This window comes from Neophocaena asiaeorientalis, unplaced genomic scaffold (assembly GCF_003031525.2).
Source record: "Neophocaena asiaeorientalis asiaeorientalis breed wild unplaced genomic scaffold, Neophocaena_asiaeorientalis_V1.1 scaffold598, whole genome shotgun sequence".
Taxonomy (NCBI): Eukaryota; Metazoa; Chordata; class Mammalia; order Artiodactyla; family Phocoenidae; genus Neophocaena; species Neophocaena asiaeorientalis.
The window spans coordinates 612,427-633,546 of record NW_020173036.1 but is presented as its reverse complement, the minus strand read 5'-3'; the positions used below and the strand labels follow the sequence as shown (position 1 = coordinate 633,546).

Sequence of the window (21,120 nt, the reverse complement as noted above, 5' to 3'; positions counted from 1 at the left end):
TACTTGTGATAGAAGACTCTGTCTTCTATTCTGTTCTATTTCATTTTTTTTAATTCTGGTCTTAATCCCCTAAATTGAATTCATAGTTCCCTAAAGGACCATAGCCCACATTTTGAAAAACACTGGGTTAGACAGTTACAGGTCAGGAAAGTGAATGAGGAGATTAAAAAAAACTCCACTTTACGAACGAGGAAACATGTCAGATCAGTTAAGAGACTTTCCAAGTCCATTTCACTGATCTGTGGCCAAACTAGGAATGAAACTTAGGTCTCCCAACTCCCAAGCCTGTGTTTTTGGTTTCATTCTACCACACTTTCTAGCATCCATTTTCCTGTTCTCCAAGTTATAATCCACATTCTGAGAGCAGCATTTTTTTGGCTTTATCTAATTATATTACATCTATACCATTTTGTTATCACTTCATATTCTTCTAAAATTTCCAAGATTTATATAAAGTTCTGATCTAAACTGACTATGTCATTGCTCATGACATCCATCTGACTTATATCGACATTTAAACTAATTCATCTTGGTACTTACCCTTTGATCTTGAGCATCTTACTGCCCCCCTGACCCCAGTCTTGTCTAGTGAGACAAGTGCCTCAGGAGATCTTTACAGTGCCTCTTCCCTGTGCCCACCCATGGACTGGCACCGTCGGAGATATAAGAGAAACATAAGAACAGTAACTATTACTCGTTAGCATTTGTTCTCCCTAATCTATGAAGTTGATAGAGTATTATGAATATTGCCTTTTATAGAGTTGAGAAAACATTGGCTCAGAGAGGTTAAGTGTCTTTCTCAGAGTCACACAGCAAATACAGAACTCAAGTGTTCTTGCTCTCTTACACTCTGTCGTCAGGACATGGAAGTCTGCTAAGCTGAGATGCCTGCAAACTGGCAGGAAAAAGACCTCAAGCCAAGAGATATCCACGTATATTGTCTATGTTTCTCACACGCTAAGTCTAGATTTTCAGAACACATACAGAAGTTTCTGGAACCTTATCATTCAGCTTACTATCCTCTCCATGGCCACCCACCCCACACCATTTATTTTCTTGTTGTAACAAACAAATCCAGAGAAATGCATGGTCTCTGAAGCACCATTCCCATTCCACCTCTCGCGAGTCTACAAGAGTACATCTTGGCTTGCAGCACCCACATTCAGGGACTCCCTCCAACATTTTTGTTAGCTCAGCAGTCAGTCAATTTGCGCAGGACGTCGGTCTGGTACTCTCCCTCCACCCTGCGGGATGAGCTTGCCATTCGGCTTCTCCTGGTCCCAGCAGCGCCTGCTTGAGCTGCCAGTGGAGAAGGTGGTTCTGGCAACCCCACAGGGCTTGGCGCAGGGGAGTCGCAGCCATCCCTCCAGGGAGGTGCGAAGCAACGATGCCCACAGCAAGACCCACAGACAGAATTCTGCAGGTCCATGGCCCTTGTACCAACTGATCTTCACCCATCCTGGATGGAGCCAGACTGATGGCTAAGAACACAGGCTCCGGGTCAGACTCCCCACGTCAAAGCCATGCTGGGCCCCCAAAGCAGCCATATGACCCTAAGCCTCAGTTTCCTCAACTGTAAAAGGGGATAATAATCATATCTGATTAAGTGAGGTAACATGTAAGAACTCAGCACAGAGCCTGGCACCTAGTGGCCCTCTAGAAAAATCTGTTTCAATTTTGGTTGTTTCAAATCTTCCCATTATCCACATCTTATGGGTCATTCCAGAAATCCTAAGTGGCCACATGTCCCCTCCGAGTGTTCCTCCTTGCCTTGCCGCCAAGCCTCTACTGCACCCAGGGTCTCAGCATCTGCTCCCCTCGGAAAAGAGGGCCCCTCCCCTGCCACCCCCTGGGTCCCTCACTGCGTGGTTCCTCCGAGTCCCACCCACTTTCAGCTCACAACTTTTCTGCCCTCCTTTCCTTCCAGCAAAACTCACTCCTTCAACATCCCAGTTACCAAGACACTATTTTCTGCTAGGGACCAACAAAATGATAAAATTACCAAATCCGAGGACTTGGAAGGATTTCCAAGGACCGTTGGTTGATCCCAGCAACCAAGGCTGGAATGCCCTTTCCCAGGCCCTGCCGGAGGATGACCCTCCAGCTCACTCCATGAATGTGGGCACACCTCTTCCATCTCACATGGCTGGACCAGACTGCTAATCCATTGATCCGCTTCCCTATAGCTTCCACCCATGGCTTCAAACTCTGGGACCACATAGAATAACGCTTTTAATTGTAGTATAGTTGCTTCACACTGTCGTGTTAGTTTCTGGCGTGAGACCCAAGCAGGCATTCTAGGAGCATCTTCAGGGAGAAACCAAGCCAAAGAGCTGGTTGGGCCTACCAGAGAAGCGGTCAGTCCAAACTGGCTGGCTGAGGGGCGGAACCCAGGGCACCAGCCTGGATGGACCCCGGGAGGCCATACGAGGCTACAGCTGCAGCAGCGGCAGGCACTCCCCGAGGCCTGTGCGGCCCAGGTAGCGTTAAGTGCTGTCCACGACAGGATCTCTGCCAACTACAACTCGATGGAGGACGATTAGTACTGTCCCCATTTTACTGGGTGAGAAACTGAGGCTGAAGGTTAAGTTGGCCACGGGCACACAGCTGGTAAATGGTGAGACACCAATTCAAACGTGGGCAGTATGGCTGCTGTGTGCTTTTAAGTTCTGTGTCACCTTGGCTTCGAGGGTGGAAGTTTGAAGTGGGAAGCAGGGGGCAGACCCTGGAAAACTTCCCCAGGCTCTTTGCACAGAGCTAGACTTTCTACAGTGTTCCAGAAGCTGTGGGCTTGGGAGGTTAAATGAACAGCCCCGAGGCCATACTCAGCCTTTATCTTGCAAGCCCTCCCTCGGATATAGTGCAGGGTCCCCGGTGATCCCAGGGTGAACCACTGTGAATCAAAATGCAAGAGGAAGATGCTTTTCCCCTGCGCTTCCCATGGCAGAGCTCAGAGGCCTGGGGGAGCCCAGAACCCGGGTCTCACTTCCACCCCCCAACAGAGACTAGAGTTTCAAATCCACACATACTGAGTGAGACGCCAGAGTGCTCGGCGCAGAAGGCTGACCGACAGTGCTGATGACCCCGGCCAGAGGCTGGGTGCATTTTCTTTTGACTGCATTTCACTTTTTTCAACTCGCCTGGCCATTATTCTTACAGGAACCCTCAGGACCAAAGGCTCCTTCCCCGACTCCATACATATAAAGCCTCACCCCTTGTTTCCCAGCTTCATTCGTCATAAATCAGTTTTCAGGGCCTCTGAGCCTTCAACAGTTACCTAATTATAAAACACATGTTTGATTATGACACGATCCTCCCACTAAGATTACTCATCAGAAAGGTAACCCACAGGGATATTAAGAGCTTTCTGAAAGGCGTTCCAGACGTTTTTACTTTAAATCCGTATCACTGTTGCCATATTTTTAATTTATCTTTTATAAAAGCCACTGGGAAAAGAAGTAATCTGAGGGGTCCCAAAGATCAGAGCAAGCTGACCAGGCCACCCTTGCCTTGACCTAAGAGATTCTGTGGGTCACAGGCCCTCTTGGAGCTCAGAGGGCAGCGGCACTCATAAAGGAATGGTGTTTCTTCATCAGGCGGTTTTTCTCAATTTTACAAAATTCAACTCCCAAACCAGAAACCCAGCCCTACCTAGCATTAGTCTAAGTTTTTGGAAAGGACTCTCTTGTCTTCACTGGGGCAGCACACACCGCGTCCTGTGAGCTGGGCCGAGCAAACAGATATCAGGACGACTTCTGTGGAAGGCGACGGCTCCATGTGGGGTTAACAGGCCTTGAGAAGATCCCAGGGCGCCCCTCCTTTTGCTGGAGTTTAAGTCCATTTCCTCCTGCCAAGCCCTTAGCAGAAATTAAGAGCAGCTTGGCACCATGCTATTTTCAGTAAACTTTGCAAATATACTCACTGGTCTGAGACCAGGACCCTCAGGGGTGGCCCATTTTGGCCCATTGTTCTTTGAGAAGAGTCCAGAGCCAGCTGGGGGCAGCGAGAGAAGGCGGGTCAGCAGCCTGGGCCGGGGAGCCACCACCCCAAATTCAACTCCAAAGACTATAGGGCAGAGCAGTGGCTGCCTGTGGGCCCAGCGCCTCCCCAGATGCTTAGGGACATTAAAGGACGAGGCCAAGGAAAACAATAAGGCAGAGAGTCCCCATACCTAACACACGAGAGCAGGTGCCCCAGAATTCTCCGCTGCTTCCTCTCCCTTCCTGGGAGCCTCGGGGTGAGACTGGGCCTGGCCAGCTGGAGCACCCGGCTGGCACCCCGGGGGACCGTGAGGTCTCTGCGTGGCCCCCTCCCCATCTCCCTGGTCTGGGTTTAGGGACACTCAGGACGCACCCAGGTCCTCCCTCTTGCTGGATCCTCCCAGCCGGTCCCTCACGTGCTTCTGCCCGGGTTTATGTCCCGCCTTATGAAGCATCTGCCCCTGTTCCCCTGCCGCGCCTACACATCCCCGAGTGTCCTGCTGAATGAGGAAGGAAAACGCCCTCCTTTCCTGTTTGTCTTTACTTGGCCTTGTCATGGCCTCTGGAATTGAGGAGACGGGTCCTTCGATGGGCCCTATGAGCCCCTATTTCTGCCAGGCTCCACCCTCTCTCTGCCTACTGACCTTACACACAAACCCTTCCGAGCCTCAGTTTTCTCATCTGTAAAATAAAAACTCAGTGAGATGATCCGGTGAAACTCACCCCGGGCCGCCCCACAGAACTGAGTCAGTAGTGCTCAGCGTAGCTGCGTAACTTCACCCGCCTAGAAAGACAGTGCTGGTCTGCTCTCTGCCCCTCCCCCGACGCCGGGCTCGCCCTCCCTCCCCGACCTTGTCCCCACTTCCCCGCCCCTCACTCAGGGCCTCGGCTCTGGGGGAGACAGAGACCAGCTGCAAGGGCAGCAGCTGGCGTCTGGGGACGCGGGGTGTGCTCTGTTCCGGCACGCCTCTCCTCTTTCATAAACGCACGCATGGGTCCGGCATTTACGGGCAGATACACCAGCTCTAGCACGAGAGCCGCCAGCAGCCTGGCCTCCTGGGGGAAGTGGCAGCCGGCCTCCCAGACCCGTCTCCTGTGCAGCGGCCCCTGGCCCTCGTGTCCTCCAGGGAGCCCAGCCTCCTTTGTCTGCTGGGAGGTCATCCCACCACCCCTGGTCCTGACCCCTGGGGTGCAGGGTTCTGAGGTTCTCAGCCCTTGAGCTCCTGAGGGCCCGACATCACCCCATCATGGTCAGGAAATAGGGCCCCCCAGACAGACCTTGCCCAGCTCAGCTGTGCCCACCCTCTAGGGCTGCTTCTCTGTCCCCCGGGTGCTGCCACAAGTCCCCCCACCTGGTCCATGGCTGTGGACTTGGCCCCAGGCTCTCTGCACCTGCGATACTGCAAAAATCCCTCCAGCCCAGCTGGTCCCGCCTCCCTCAGGGTCTCCTTGCGTGACACTGTCACCTCTGGTACCTGGAGGGACCCCAGTCTGTCCCCACCTTAAGGTTAAGTCCTTTTGAGAAGCCTCACTCCTGTGCAGGGGGAAATGCAGTCAGGCTGGGAGACTGATGGAGGCCGTCTGACACAAGCAGCAGACAGGAAGACAAAAGAAACAAATGATTCCTTAAGATCCACGGCCAAAACAAATTGCCATAATTAACACGTGCGACTGCAACCATCTATGGGCTGAGATGCGGTTGGCGCGAGGCAGAGGCATAAACCACAGAGAGCACGCGCTCCAATAAAACGGCAGTAAATGGTGCGGCTGTGAGGGAACTCGTTTCAGTTTTGTTCCCAAACCTTGTTTAAGTGCTTTTATTGTTTGTGTGAAAGAAAACAAATGCTTTTTGAAAACCGCTTCAGCATAAGCCTCACCTTCCCTGGGAAGTCTTTCCTAATCCCCCCAACCCCACCCCGGGCAGATGGGGTCCCACGATGGCCCCTCCAAGCTCCCAGGGTACCCACGCTTCCCTCCATCAGAGCCTCAGCAGCGGGGTGTCCCCTGGGCTTCTCTACCTCTGGGGACCGAGAACTGCCCATCTCCACCCCACCCCTAGGACCATGTTGGCCACACAGCAGGCATTAGGTGATGGCCAGCCCAGCAGAATGATTGTCGAGGCATGGAAGGGGTCGTTTGTAAACATCAAGGGGACCCCAGAGGTTGCTTAGGGGACCCTTGTAGGACAGGGGAAATTCTTGAATGGAAGGGATCTTATTAGCAAGCCCCCGAAAATAAATAAATACTAAAAATAAAAGCATAAAAGTAGGAACACATTAAACAGAACCTTTTATTGTGGGAGGGTGGGTAGGGAGTAGTGACTTGCCCTCATGTGGCCACAGTCACCCTTTTGGGATTTGTTCCATGTTAAAAGAACAGCCCAATAGCAGAGGTGAGAAAACCAAAAATGGATAACGAATGTTAGGCCCAGGGTGGGGACTGGGTGGAAGCCCCCCGGGGGCTGGGCAGCTCTGTCCAGATGAGCAGCTGCCTGCTGAAGGGGGCGCTCCTAACTGAAGCCTTTGTTGGATGCTTGGAGGGAAGGAGAGGGGCTTGGGCTGGGAGAACTCATTCCATTCCAGTCCATTCCATGAGACCCTCCCCATTCCATGAGGGATGAAGCTTGCAGGTCTCATTTCAGGGAGGCCTCCCGGTGACCTTCTCTCCCTCCCTGCAGGCTTGATGGGGCACACGAGGGAAGGAGGATGGCATGCAGTAGACGTTATCTCTCCCCACGCCCACTCCACAGAGCTGAGCCTTCCACATCCGTAATATGATAAGAGGTGCAGGATGTGCCAGGCCCCTCCTGAGAGGCCTGGTGGGGACCACCTGCAGGCCAGCTGGCAGGAGCCCGGCCGTCTGTCCTTGGCAGCCCCCTTCACCTGGGGCCCCAGCCTGCACCCGGCAGACCAGAGGCTGAGGTTTGAATGCCGCATCTCAGCTACTCTGAACGCTAGGCCCTGAGGCACATACCAGCTGTGATTTCCTCCCACCCCCAATTTAATTTAAAGGAAAAAAAAAAATTTCCTTCCCAAGAACCTCATTCTTATTTACCCAAACCTACTCCAACAGCTCCCAGAGAAAGGGAAGGATGCTTTTTTGTGTACCCAGGCCCACAACAGTGGGGAGACTCATGTTAGCTATTACTCTGAGGCCCATTTTTATTCGCTTTGCCACTGTCGAGGTCACTCTTGGCAAGGAAGTCTTTTCACTAAAAGCCACCAGCTGCAGAAAAGGGGACAAGGCTAAAAGTGCCTCGGGTGGAAGAGGTAGGAGGTGACCCTCAGACAAACCCCAGCTCTCCCAGGGCCTGGTTGTGTGGCCTTGGGCAAGCCACCTGAGCTCCAGAAACCCCATCTCCTCCTGTGCAAAGTGGGCTCTTGTGAGGACCGGACAAGATGATGGGGAGGTGCTCAGCTCGGTTCCTGGCAGATGGAAGAGTTGAGGTGGGTCTCCAAGGACCAGCCGCCTCTCAGCTGTAGCCCCTTTTGCATCTTCTAGGGTTTATCTTCCAGTTTCTTCCTCCTCTGATGACAGGAGTGGGGACTTCTCACCAGCAGCTCCCCCAAGGCGGCCCCCACTAAGTTCTTAATTCTCCTCGGCACAACTGTTTCCATCCCTCCTGGGATGACTCCAAGCTTGCAGCTTCTGCTCACAGGGTCACATGTGTCCCAAAGCAGAAGAGTTACAAACCAAACTTCCTAAGAAAACCCCCTATATGGCACTTACGAGGAATCCGCACTACAGCCCTCAAGGTGTGGTTTCTCCCCATTTTACAGATGAGCAAACTGAATGTCGGCATGGCTTTAATAACTTGCTCAGTGTCTTCCAGCTAGATCTGACCAATTCCACATCTCCACTCTTCCCTGTTTACAATTCTGCCTGCCGGTCCTGAAATTCAAAATCTCAGGAGTTCATTATTTCAAAAAGAATAAATTGCTCTCTAGACTTTTTTTATAACTTCAAAACGTACTCTTAACTAGAGTTGGGTTTATTTTAAAACTGAGCTGGGTTAATGGATTTTTTTTTTAAAGAGTAATAAGTGAGGGGGAACTTCCCTGGCAGTCCAGTGGTTAAGACTTGGCATTTTCACTGCCGAAGGCCCGGGTTCAATCCCTTGTCAGGGAACTAAGATCTCGCAAGCTGCGTGGCATGGCCAAAAAAAAAAAAAGACAATTAAGTGAGAATTTCTGTATGGGCAAAAGTAAGGGCAGGTCACCTCACCTCTCTGGGCTGTGGCTGTTCAACGGGACAATGCAAAGGTTAAACTCGTGTCACTTCCAAGTCTCTGCTCTTTTCTCCCAGTCACATGCCAACTGAGAGCACTGGGCAACCGACTCTCCTTTCCCCTCAATTGGCCAACAGATATACCTCACTTCCTGCATTTGTTACAATCTGGTACCAAACGCCACTTAAAGCCTCTGGATATCGTTCTTGGGAAAGGAGATGTTTTTTCTTTTTCTATTTCTTTTTTTTTTTTGGCTCAGGCCTAGCCCTCCCCGCTTACATCCTGAGCTGTAAAAATGGACTGAGCAGGCAACAGAGAATTTAAAATAAGCTGGGGGGGGGGGTTTTGGGGGGGGAAATCCTGCTACAATAAATCGCATCACAGTGGCGATCTCTATCTAACCAGAAAATTCTCAGCCCAGACAATGGCTCATTTATTTCCAACAATATTCAATACAGCAGAATTCCAGGCCAACAAAAGGATTTCTACAGGTTCTTGGAGTTGGTTGTAAAGGGGTATAACCTACATAGAAAAGAGAGCTGTTCAATTATAGATTGCCAGGCGTGAGGGAGACCTTTGTAAAAAAAAAATTGTAAGGTGGTCTGCTGAAAATGTGGCGTCTTCCCCGGGGAGCATCTCACCTCTTGGCAATGCAAGGCCGAAGCACCAGGCCCTGCCCGGGAAGGGCGTTCAGGTGAACATCTGGGTCGACATGGCTGCTGGTGGGATGCCGAACAGAGCCCACTACCCGAGGCCCTCAGATGATACATTTTATAAACATCCAGGCAGGCAGCCTCGCAATACTCCTGGGCTTTACAAATACATTTAGATTCCACGGTCAGCGCGACTATATTCTGAGCATAGGCGGGAAAAAGGCGGCAGGAAACAGGAGGGCAGGGAGGGGTCTGGAAGCAGCCTTCTAAATTTAACATGCAGTTGCTTTCAGACCAAGTGGATGGAAAATAAATTCCAGTGCTTGAAGCTCTTATCTTTGTTTACCGTTTCCCCAAACAGTAAGTGACCCGGACTATGGCTTTTAGACTGAATTATCAACCAAGATGCACACAGGAATGAGGGATGGGATGCTGGGGGCTGGGCCAGGGGGATAAATAGAGCAAGCTGACCACTGGCTCTCCACCTTCACGTGTCATTTCCTCAGCCTGGCAGAGTGACGGGGATCTGATGTCACAGGCTGTCCCTGGGTGGGCCAGGGCGCAGTCATGATGCGTCAGACCACCCCAGACATGGAAGGCACCATGGAGTCATCCACCTCCTGTTGATGAGGGATCCATAAATATCCTACAGCGACCTTTTCAGATGTTCAATAACAGCTTCTGAAAATCTCCAGTGGGCATGAGGCTTGCCTGCTTGATTGTTACGTTGTAGTCATTTGAAAATTCTTCCGTATGTCCAGTCAAAATCTTTCTCTCTGGGACTTACTGTTGGGCCTGACTCCATCCTCAGCACCTACATCCTTTTCCTTTGTCACGTGCCTGCCACTCAGACAGGTGACAATGCCCTCATTTCTCCCCTTGGTTTGCTCTGTTCTCCTGAATTCGTTCAGTGTGACTCACAGAAGCATATCAGTCCCGCCTCACTCTCTCTAGCTCCATCCCTCTTTCCCTGCCCATCCCTTGACCCCATGGATGCTGGCTTCGGCCTCATTTCCCTCCTCCAGTTGACCGACGCAATGGCCTTTCCTGTCCCTCTGCCACCTTCCCCCAGACAGCCCTCACGGTTCGATGCTCAGCTCCGTGCTTTCCTCTCCTACCTCCATCCCAGAGCACTCGCGCATCTCTGTGGGCTGAACTGGACGCCAGACCCTGCTGGGGCCCCCAGCACCGGCCTGTCAAAGCCGAGCTCCTCCTGCAGGAGGGCAGCCTTACCCAGGTCGGTCCTGTCTCCGTCTTTCTTCCAGCCCCCCAGGGATGAAATCTGGAAATCGCTTTTAGGTCTTCATTCCCTGACCCCTTATATCCAGGGATTCACCTCGCTGGTGAGTCATCCTTTCTACCAATGACTCTGGATGTTACTCAGAATTACCTTGGGAGCTTTTACAACCATACTAATTCCTGTGTCCAGTCCAGACCAATTAAAACAGAATATTTCTAAGTGGGGCCCAAGCATCAGCAGGGAGCAACCGAGAGGGAGACTCACGGCTTGCACTGCTCCCCTCTTTCAACCCCTTTTCCCGTTCTGACAGCTGACAGTGTCATCAGAGCTCATCACTTTTGCCTGGACTCCTGCTGTCATCTCCTGTTTTATTGCCCTATTCCCCTAACTCTTCCAAATATCCCTCCATGTCAATATCAGATCACAAAATACCATTTTCAGTATGTTACCTCTACTCATCAAAAACCTTCAGTGGCGGGCTTCCCTGGTGGAGCAGTGGTTGAGAGTCCGCCTGCTGATGCAGGGGACACGGGTTCGTGCCCCGGTCCGGGAAGATCCCACATGCTGTGGAGCGGCTGGGCCTGTGAGCCATGGCCGCTGAGCCTGCTTGTCCGGAGGCTGTGCTCCGCAACGGGAGAGGCCACAACAGTGAGAGGCCCGCGTACCGCAAAAATAAAAAAAAAAAAACCTTCAGTGGCTCCCTCTTACCAAAATAACAAATCTTTGAACAAGTAGATGGTTTCCCGAACACATAGTAAGTTGTAGATATGGGACTGTATCTTATCGCCCCTTTCCCTTTTTTCATCTCCCCCAACACTCAGCTAAATGCCTGTCAGGTACTTGACGTCTGTCTGAGGAGTGAACAAAAAATATTTATCTGCAAATTAATTCCATACACTCTTTCCCCAGCACAGAAAACTGGCTGGGTGCTTTAACTATCATTTACTTAGGGGCTTATTTCTTTAAGCATCACATATAATCAACTGTGGACGATCCATGCTAATGGAGAGAACCAAATCCTAAATATTACAAGACAGCAGATAATTCAAAAACTCGAATCTAGTTGATTTGGGAACGTGTTTTATGCTTATGAGGGCTTATGTCTGGTAACTGAGACAATTTTAAAATTAGGTAATTAGATATGTCTTATTTGTTCCTATCACCATCCCCCCCCCACCATACACAATACAGGAATACATAACACAGTTCCCAAAATAATACACTATTTTTTCTCTCAACCTTTTCCTGAAATAGAGATGGTGGTTACATTCCAGCACACTGGAGGGGGCAGGCAGAGGGAAGAAGGGAGGGACCCACAGTGACAGTAAATAGAGGGGACGGGGTGTCAACGAGCTGCCTTTCAACTAATTCACCGTTAAAATTTAGGCATTACACACACTAGTTTGTAAATCGTTCACAGTATCTACTAAACCTGACCACACACATCCCCTGTGACCCAGCAATTCCACTCCTAGGTACATACCCAACAGAAACATGACTTACATTCACTGAAAGCCATATACAAGAATACCCCGCTTTATTCATAATGGCCCCCAAACTGGGGACAACGCAAATGCTCATCCACAGCTGGAAGGATGAACAGATGTGGAATGGACACACTGCAACTCACACCACAGCACCGGTGAGTCTCAAAGACACAGCAGTGAACACAGAAAGCAGGTGCAAAAGCCGTCGTACTGGATGTTCCATTTACACAAAGCTTTTTAAAAGGCAAGATAACCTCTTGTGTTAGAAGTCAGGATAATGGTTGCTTTTGGGGGGCTATGACTGGAAGGGGTCACGGGGGCACTTCTGAGGGCTGGAAATATTTTGCATCTTGATCTAGATGCTGGTGACACAGGTGTGCTTTGTGAAAACTCACTGAGCGCTACACTTTTGTGTTCTATTTTTCTGTGTGCGTGTTATTATTCCAGAAAATGTACAGAGGAAAGTAAGGGAGGAATGAAGGGAAGGTAGAGGGGAGATAAAAGGAGAGAGGGAGGGCAGTTTAGGCAGAAACGCATGATGGAAAAGCCTTGGAATCTGAAGATCTGGGTTTAGTTCTGACTCTGCCATGTACTAGCTGTGTGACCTTGGACGAGCCACTAACCTCTCTGTTTTCTTCATCTATAAAATAGGCAACAGAAATGCCCTAGCTGCTTCACAGTGCAGTTGTGAGGACCAAGTGGCATAAGGGATGTAAAAATCCTTCAGAAGGCTGTACAGTACTGCAGGAAGGGAAGTACCATTGTTATCACAGATCTCTGCAGACAGGAGTTCCTGCAGAGGGTCAGCACCATCAACAAAGATGAACCCAGGGCCGTTGGCGGGGAGGGCTGACACCGTGGTGTGTGCGTGCGGCTTACGTTCTTTCATTACATCTCCTCACCTAATCCCTTAATGGCCTGGGCCTCAGAGTACAAGAGCACCTGGAATAATCCCTGTGTTTATGTGATATGGGTTCTGTCTCATTCCTTTGAAAGTGGATATAAATAGATGTCATACACACTCTCCTAATTACCTTTTCTAAGGTGGGGATGCCCGTCTACATCTAAATCTGCCACATTCTTTAGACCGGCACACGGGACTGTCTGGGCATTGGCTAGGCAAGACAGCCATGTTGAGAGAAAGGAACCCGCCCCATGCCATCGTCTCTCGGGTCGCCCCGCCCCACCCCCTTCCCCCACTGCTTCTTGCTCCAGGCCTGAAACAACTCACTCAGAACATCTATGGATGTCAAAGCTGAAGAGTTAGAGCTGGAAGGACCCCAGCACCCCAGTTTAAGAAGTGGTCTGTGAAGAGCCCAGGCCGGGGAACTGCAGGCTTTTCTCCCGGGTCAGTGGGCAAAAGGGCAAAGCGAGAGTTGCCAGGTTTTCCACGGTAGGGTTTCATCTTCTAGTTTGTGTTCCCCAGAGAAGGGGTGCAAGTGGAAACCTCAATTTTTCCCGTGGCTGTCTTGGCCCCGCTGTCCCTCGGCTGGAACCCCAAGTCTCACGGGACTGCAAGTTCCCAGCTTCTAGTGGGCAGGTGAGGGCAGGCATGACCCCGCCCACTGCATGCAACACCCAGTCCAGCACGTGCAGGTGAGCACTTAGCAGTACTCTCTGATGCTGCTACTTCTTGGGAGGAACAAAACTGAGGCCATCCCCCCACTTCTATTTCCTTTAGGAAAATAAGAAAATATTAATTCTTCTATTAGGTCCCTGAACCTCCAGGAAAAATCTTTTTGAAAGCCATGACATTTTAATTTTCTTTTTCTCATTTAGACTCCATATCAGCACACACCCAGTGTGAGGTGTACGTGTAGGTGTGAGTGACTCAGTGTGTGTGTGTGTGTCTGTGTGTAACTTGCAGAGAAAATGGCACGCAAAAATCCAAATGTAGCAAAGTGAGATTAATTGGCAAGGGCAATATTTCCTACTTAAAAGTATTTATCAGTAGATTTTTCCATAGAGTTCCCTTAACCATCAGGTTTAGCTGCTGCATTTAAATATTGGTTTATAGAGCCTAAACTAAATGATAGAAAGACTAAGAGACCAAGAGACTTAGAAACAGAATTAGCCGTGACTGCCCACTGAAAAGTCAAATATAGATGAAAAAGTCTCCCTGAAAATTAAAGAACTCTGGATTGAGAACATAAACCATAAGGCAAAGGTTCCGTTTGCTTTTTTTGTTTCTATTTTCCCCGATATTTAAGAGTCAGTATTTCCCAATGTTAAATATCATCTTCAACCTTCTAAGCGTACAGTTACTTGTTTTACAGAATCGGTCCCAGCTGAGGTGAATTCTATAGGATTGTATTATTGCTTTCCTCCTTGACACATCCTTACAGGATAGTTTAAAACGTAGAACAGATGATGAAACATGCTCCCTGCCTCCAAATACGTTTAACCAGAAGTACTGTCTGCTTGTCTGGTACCTTAGTTTCCGGAGACCTTTCACCTTTACCATCTCATTGGCTCTGCTCTGAGAGATGGGTGGGGAAACATCATGACCTGGAACTTAGAGACCAGGTGACCTGTTGATGTTGCCTTGGTGACTGGCCCAAGGCCAGGGCCGCTGGGCAATGGATCCAGGACAGAATCCCTGGCAGGACCTGGTGACCACCCTGAGGCCTGGCCCAGGTCAGGGAAAGAGGCTGCACGGGCATCCTCGTTGCGGGGAGAGGCAGATTGATTTTAAGTTTCCTCCCAATTCTAATTCTGGGTAACATGGCCTGTGCTACAGGCTCCCGAGAGGGCCCTAGGGGATCCATTTTTAACATTATCTTTTGGAACCCCAGACGCTTAAAGTGCTTACTGGCTTGAAATACTCTGCTCAGACATCCTGAGTCCCCCAACACTCCAGGCCAAGCAGACCCCCTTGGCCCTTACCAGCACAGACAGAGGGCCTGGCATGCCGAGGGTGACAGCACAGGGAGGGCTGGCACAGAGCTCGGCCCCGGCTCCCAGCCTCCCGCCTGCAAGGATGCGGCTTCTATTTAAACATCTGGGGTGAGCTCACCAGCCTTTTCTTCCAAGGAAAAGCACTTTCTTGACTAAACTTCCCTTTCTTTTCCTTTTTCACTTCAAATAAATTCCACCCCCACCCCCACCCCCAGTTTTAAGTGTTAGTTTTGCTAGACGGCAAAGAAAAATATGCAGCACGCATACAGCACACCCACCTTTTCCATTTCATTTCCTGACGGCCACGTCCCCCATCAGGCACCATGCCCCCTGCATTCACTCGCGTCTGCCCCGGCCCAGGTCGCCCTGCACAGAGGCCTTTCTCTCACCTGCGCCTGGAGCGCTGCCCTCCATCCTCCAAGATGCCCCAGAACAGCAGCTCTCCCTGTCAGCCAGCCTGACACAACCATTTTTAATTCTTTAACGCATGTCAGAGTCTTTACATGGGCTCTTCCACACACTATTGCTATTTCAATTTCTATTTAACACCTTACATTTTAATTTGTATTCTCAAACTTTATTTTTTCAGAATAATAATTAATAGTTATTCCAGTTAAACCGATTTTTTTTAAGCATGAATAATTTAGATTTCTTCCACCAAGGAGAAAGTAACCACCAATACAGATTTAGTTCTACTATATAGGTATCTTTCTTTTTTTCTCAAATTACAAGATTACATCGTTTTCTTTTTTAGCCTGCCGATGTAGTGGATTACGTTGATTGATTTTTGAAATAGCCTATCATAGCTAGAAGAAATCTCACTTGGCTATAGCACCTTAACCTTTCATGAAGGAAAACTTTAACCTGTACAAATTGTCAGAATAGCTGAGAACCTGTGTACCCATCACCCAGCTTCAACAGATGGCAGCTATGGCCCCTCCGGTTTCCCCACCCTCCCCCACTGCCATTGTTTAAAAAATCCCAGACATCGTATACATGTGATCTGCAAACATTTCAGTATATATCTCTAAATAAAAGGGCTCTTTTCTAAAACTTGACAACCAGGGGCTTCTCTGGTGGCGCAGCGGTTAAGAATCTGCCTGCCAATGCAGGGGACACGGGTTCAATCCCTGCTCCAGGAAGATCCCACATGCTGTGGAGCAACTAAGGCCATATGTCACAGCTACTGAGCCCGCGTTCTAGAGCCCACGAGCCACAACTACTGAGACCGCGTGCCACAACTACTGAAGCCTGCGGCACCTAGAGCCGTGCTCCGCAACAAGAGAAGCCACCACAGTGAGACCGCACACCGCAACGAAGAGTAGCCCCCGCTCGCTGCAACTAGAGAAAGCCCACGCGCAGCAATGAAGACCCAATGCAGCCAAAAATAAATTTAAATTTTTTCTTAATGCTTTAAGAAAAGCAAAACAAAACAAAACATGACCACCATACTATCCTCACACCAAAAACCGAATGGACCATAATTTCCTAAGTGCACCGAATATCCACTCAGCGTCTAAGGTCCCATGATTGCGTTATAATTTTGTTCTTAGATTGGGTTTGTTTGAACCAGCACCCAAACAAACCCATCTACTTTTCACTGGCCTTTCTTATTCATCATAAATATCCCCGTTTAGACATCACTTCCTCTTGGCAGCTTCCCCGATCCCAAACGCTGGGATGTGTGTCCCTCGTCTGCTCTCCCACAGCACCTGTGCTCACCACTCTATAACCTGCAGCCCTGGTTTGCATCCTGAGACGGACTGTAACCTATCCGAGGACACGTCGGTGCTAGCACAGTGCCTGGTCAACAGTAGGCACCAGCTCTGCAGGTGAATGAATAAGTAACAAATGAGTTCCCACACAGGACTGCCTCTCCTGCCCCGCCAAAGCCCCTTCTGTAACATGACCCAAGTTCAGTACAATGACTTGCTCAGAAGTCTGTTTCCCCGCAGAGCAGAGACTTACTCATTCTGGGATCCCAAACACCCAGCCCAGCACCTGATACCAGTGGGTGTTCCCTGAGGGGTTGGCTTTTCTACTCCACATTCTAAGTGTGTGACTTTGAGCTCACAGCCTTTCCTCTCTGGGTCTCACGTTGCTCATCTCTATAACGAAGAATTTGGATTCAAGATTTCCAAGGTCCTTTTGGGTTCAGTTTGTGATTCTGAGCAGCAGCCCAGCCTCGCAGGGAGTCTCCATTTGCCATACGCTTGCTGCCCTCTGCTGGCAGGATTGGTGCAGGACCCCCCCCATCCCGGATTTTCCTGAAAGAACTATAGGCGGGCAAAAACAGGTCCCCAGGGGCGAACTGGTGCGTGAGTGAGTGGGGGCTTGAATTGCATTGCCTCACCTGGATCTGGTTAAAATGTAGAGGCCTCAGCCTTCCCCGACCCCATCCATCCACGCCTCCAGCAGAGAGGATCACTGGGGCAGGTCAGACAGACAGACTTACGCAGTGGTGTCACGCCCTTGGCTACACAGAACTAGAGTACCCAGGCCCCCACCTTAGACCAACAATCAAACCCCTGGGGGGCAGGGCTCAAGCATCCTTATATATTAAAAGCCACCTGGTCACTTCTAATATTCGACCACATCAAGAACTGCTGGACCAGCACGCTGATGTTGACATGTGTATCTTGAGCCCAAAGCTAAGAAGTGGTGAAAAGCTCATCCGGGGAAAATAAATGAAGACTTGACTTTATAATACAAATTTCCCTTGGCCTAGCTTTAAAAGTTCCCTTTCAAGTACTGACAGCTTCCCAGCCAATGTTGTTTGAGGAACCAATACTCATTAGGGCTGCTACTCCCAGATCTGGTTTTTCTTTTTGAGATATATTGAGAGTTCTATATTTTGGTACACAGTACCCCTGTTTTGTTTTGTTTACATTTCTGCATTTGTTAAGACTCCTTTGGTTGCAGATAACAGAATTCAGCTGTCACTAAGGTCAAAAATGGGAACTTAGGGCTTCCCTAGTGGCACAGCAGTTGAGAATCTGCCTGCCAATGCAGGGGACACAGGTTCAAGCCCTGGTCTGGGAAGATTCCACATGCCACAGAGCAACTGGGCCCGTGAGCCACAACTACTGAGCCTGCGTGTCTGGAACCTGTGCTCCGCAACAAGAGAGGCCGCAACAGAGAGAGGCCCGCGCACCACGATGAGGAGTGGCCCCCGCTCGGCGCAACTAGAGAAAGCCCTTGCACAGAAACGAAGACCCAACACACCCAAAAATAAATAACTAAATTTATGTTAAAAAATAAATAAATAAAGGGAACTTACTGGAAGAGTACTGAGATGCCACCCACAGGGCTACTTGCCAGGAGCAGATGGCAATCAGGACACCAGGAAACAGTCTCTGTCTTTTGCCTCTGCTTCTCCACACATCTAACTCATTGCTTCTTTCTCATGGCAAACGGGTTTTCTGCTCATTAATCCACAAGGCAGAACATGGCCACCAAAAGACCATAACTCACCCGTGTTCAGCTTCCACCTGCTGGAGAAAAACTCCTTTCTCCTCTGTCTCAGGTCCAAATGTCCAGGCTGGTGCCCTCATATCAGAGGCCCACTCTTGGTCCAATCAACTGTGGCCTGTAGGGCTGACTATGTAATTTGTCGGACCTGAGGCAAAATGAAAAAAGCGGGGGAAAGTGCCATTAACAGTACATATAGGGGCTTCCCTGGTGGCGCAGTGCTTAAGAATCTGCCTGCCAACGCAGGGGACACGGGTTTAAGCCCTGGTCCGGGAAGATCCCACATGCCGCTGAGCAACCAAGCCTGTGCGCCACAACTACTGAGCCTGCGCTCTAGAGGCCATATGCCACAACTACTGAGCACATGTGCCACAACTACTGAAGTCTGCACACCTAGAGCCCGTGCTCCGCAACAAGAGAAGCCACCACAATGAGAAGCCTGCGCGCTGCAACAAAGAGCAGCCCCCGCTTGCCGCAACTAGAGAAAGCCCGCGTGCAGCAACAAAGACCAAACACAGCCAAAAATAAATAAATAAATTTATTTAAAAAACAACAACAGTACATATAAAAGTTCTTCCTATCTTCTTTCATCTCTCAAATTATCACAGTGGTTTTTTAATTTTCTATTTAATACCAGTCTAAGTAAAAAAAACTCTAAATTTTACATTATTAGCACGAATTTTACCACTCATCTCTGGATCATGCAACACCACAGTTTTAAATGTTAAGACCAGAGCATTTAATGCACATGCAGAATCACTGAATTACATAATTTGTATTTCGTGACTCACGGGACAGAAGAGACAAAGACAAACCAAACTATTGATGACTGGAAGGAGGATGAGAGGGTGCGCCAGGCTTCCCCAAGGGGGCTCGCCCTGGGGTGTGGGGACACGGGGTGGGCTGGGAGAGCCCTGCCCTCTCTGGCCAGCCGCCAGGCCCATGAATCCTGGGGCAGTGTCTAGGGAAGCGGAGCCAGGCGTCCCCCCTTCCCACAGGCTCAGCCCCCAACCCACAGTAGGCTGTGACTCTCAGAGATCTTTAAACCTCTGTACCAGGACACGTGTTGTACCTGGACCAGTGGTGGGCAGAGGCTTGCCCGGGCCAACACAGCCATGGTGCTGCCAGCCCGGGGCAGGGACGGTTGACATGTGCCCACCGCCAGATGCTTCAGGGTGAATGCACCCCATTCCTACCCTCTCTGTGCCTGAGCCCAGGCCCCTGTCGGGGGTGACGGGCAACAGTGGTCCAAGGGCAAAGCAGAGACGGGTGGCCGGGCTGGGCCCCAGGCACAGGGGCAAGACAGCAGGCAGCTGAGAACCCATCCTGGGGAGGCGGCCAAAGTGGGACCACTCGTGGGCGAGGCTCCAAGAACCCAGCGCATGCTCCATGGTCCCCTCAGACTCTACTCCCCAAACACAAATTCAAAGATAATGACGATTAAGAATCTCCAGATGGCAACCCACAGAGCATTAAACCCCAAGCACAGGGCCCCCCTCCTTGGCCACGTGTTTATCAGGCCCGCCTTCGTAGCCTGGGATGGAGATGGAAGTGTAGGGTCGAGAGATAACCCTCTAAAGAAACAGTTCCCAGAAATGAAGATGGAGAATGTTGGAAAAGCCAACTGTTTTCATTTTTGCCCTTCAAATTCGTAAACATTAGACTGCATGTGTTCTCTGCAACTGGACTTTTTTTACTCAGTATTCTATGCACATTATTAATGGCCACACTACATTGATGGCTAGACTCTAATAGATAAGCTAAGATATTTACCAGGGACGTCAAGCCTCCACGTGTCCTGGCCCCATCACTCTCCCCTCTGCCCCTCCTGTCCCCGCATAAAATACTGTGTATTTTATGCACATCACTAATGGCCACTGGAATAGAGCCTACGCAGGGCAGCCCTGTGGCAGCTACTGCAGGGCCGGCAAGATGGACTTGCCCCCCAGTGCTGCCCCCTGCTGTCCTGAGAGGGGAGGACAGAAGCAAGCCGACCTCCCAAACTGAAGACTCCTCTTTGATTAGCATTAAGTGATTTAGAAAGATGAGGCTGTCACCTATCAGGCAGGTAACTTCACTCAAGCTCTGTTGGAAGTGGGGAGAGAGGATGGGAGTATCTAGGGGAAATCCTTCCTTGCGGAAACTAGCAGAGCAGCTAATAAGCTTCTATAACCCCACCCTAACTCATCCCACTCACATGCGAGCCCACATCCAGCTTCTCAGTTCACCATCACCTCCTCCTCAGGCCATGGGGTGAGGGCCAGAGGGCGACAGGGTCACCCCAGTGGAAGTCGTCGAGGGGATGCTAGGGTTCCCCAACACGGGGTGCTGGAGTTGTGCTTCTCCACACCTTCCTCCCTAGCAGATGCTGGTAAATCAACATTTACCAGCTTTTTACAATCTGATGAGTGAAGACCAAAGCTCATGGTTTTGATTTGTATTTTTCACCATGGCAACTCATATTTGTTCTGTCTTTTGCCTCCTTATTTCCTTTGACCACTTTTCTGATGAGTTTCTTTTCTGACTGATTGATTGTAGCCCTTTGGGTTTTTGTTACCATTGATCCTTTCTAGATGTGGTGCTTTTTGTTGTTGTTGCTACTTTACTATTGGTCTTTTAACTTTATGATGTGCCCATTACTACCATGTGACAACCTCTCTGAGCCTCAGTTTCATCATCTAAGAGATGGGAGAACAGCTGTTCCATTGGTTTGCTGGAGCATTAAATTAAGTGTCAACAAAAATAGTCAATAAACAGGGCCATTCCCGGTGGTCCAGTGGTTAAGACTCCACGCTTCCACTACAGGGGGTGCGGGTTTGATCCCTGGTCAGGGAACTAAGATCCCACATGCCATGTGGCACGGCCAAAAAATATAAATTTTAAAAAAAGAAAAGAATTAATAAACAATCAATAAGAACAGAAAAGAGTTTTATTTGAGCCAAACTGAGAACTAGCCTGGAAGCCCACTTCCCAGATTACTCTGCGAAACTGTTCTAGAGAAGCAGGGTTTTCAGTCCAGTTTTATATCTTCTCAGAACAAGGAACATTAAACGGGTCAGGGTTTCATTACTTCAAGGTTAAAAAAAGAAAAACCAAAAAAAAAAAAAAAAAAAAAAAAAAACCCAAAAAAAAAACAAACCAGAACAAAGAAAAAAAACAGGCC

General features: G+C 49.6%; 1 protein-coding gene across 2 annotated transcripts in view; it reads left to right on the top strand.

Annotated features, from left to right (window-relative positions):
- Positions 1-21,120, top strand: part of TBXAS1 (thromboxane A synthase 1) — a 150,452-nt gene that overhangs the window by 118,815 nt on the left and 10,517 nt on the right. The gene's annotated exons all lie outside the window — the stretch shown is intronic.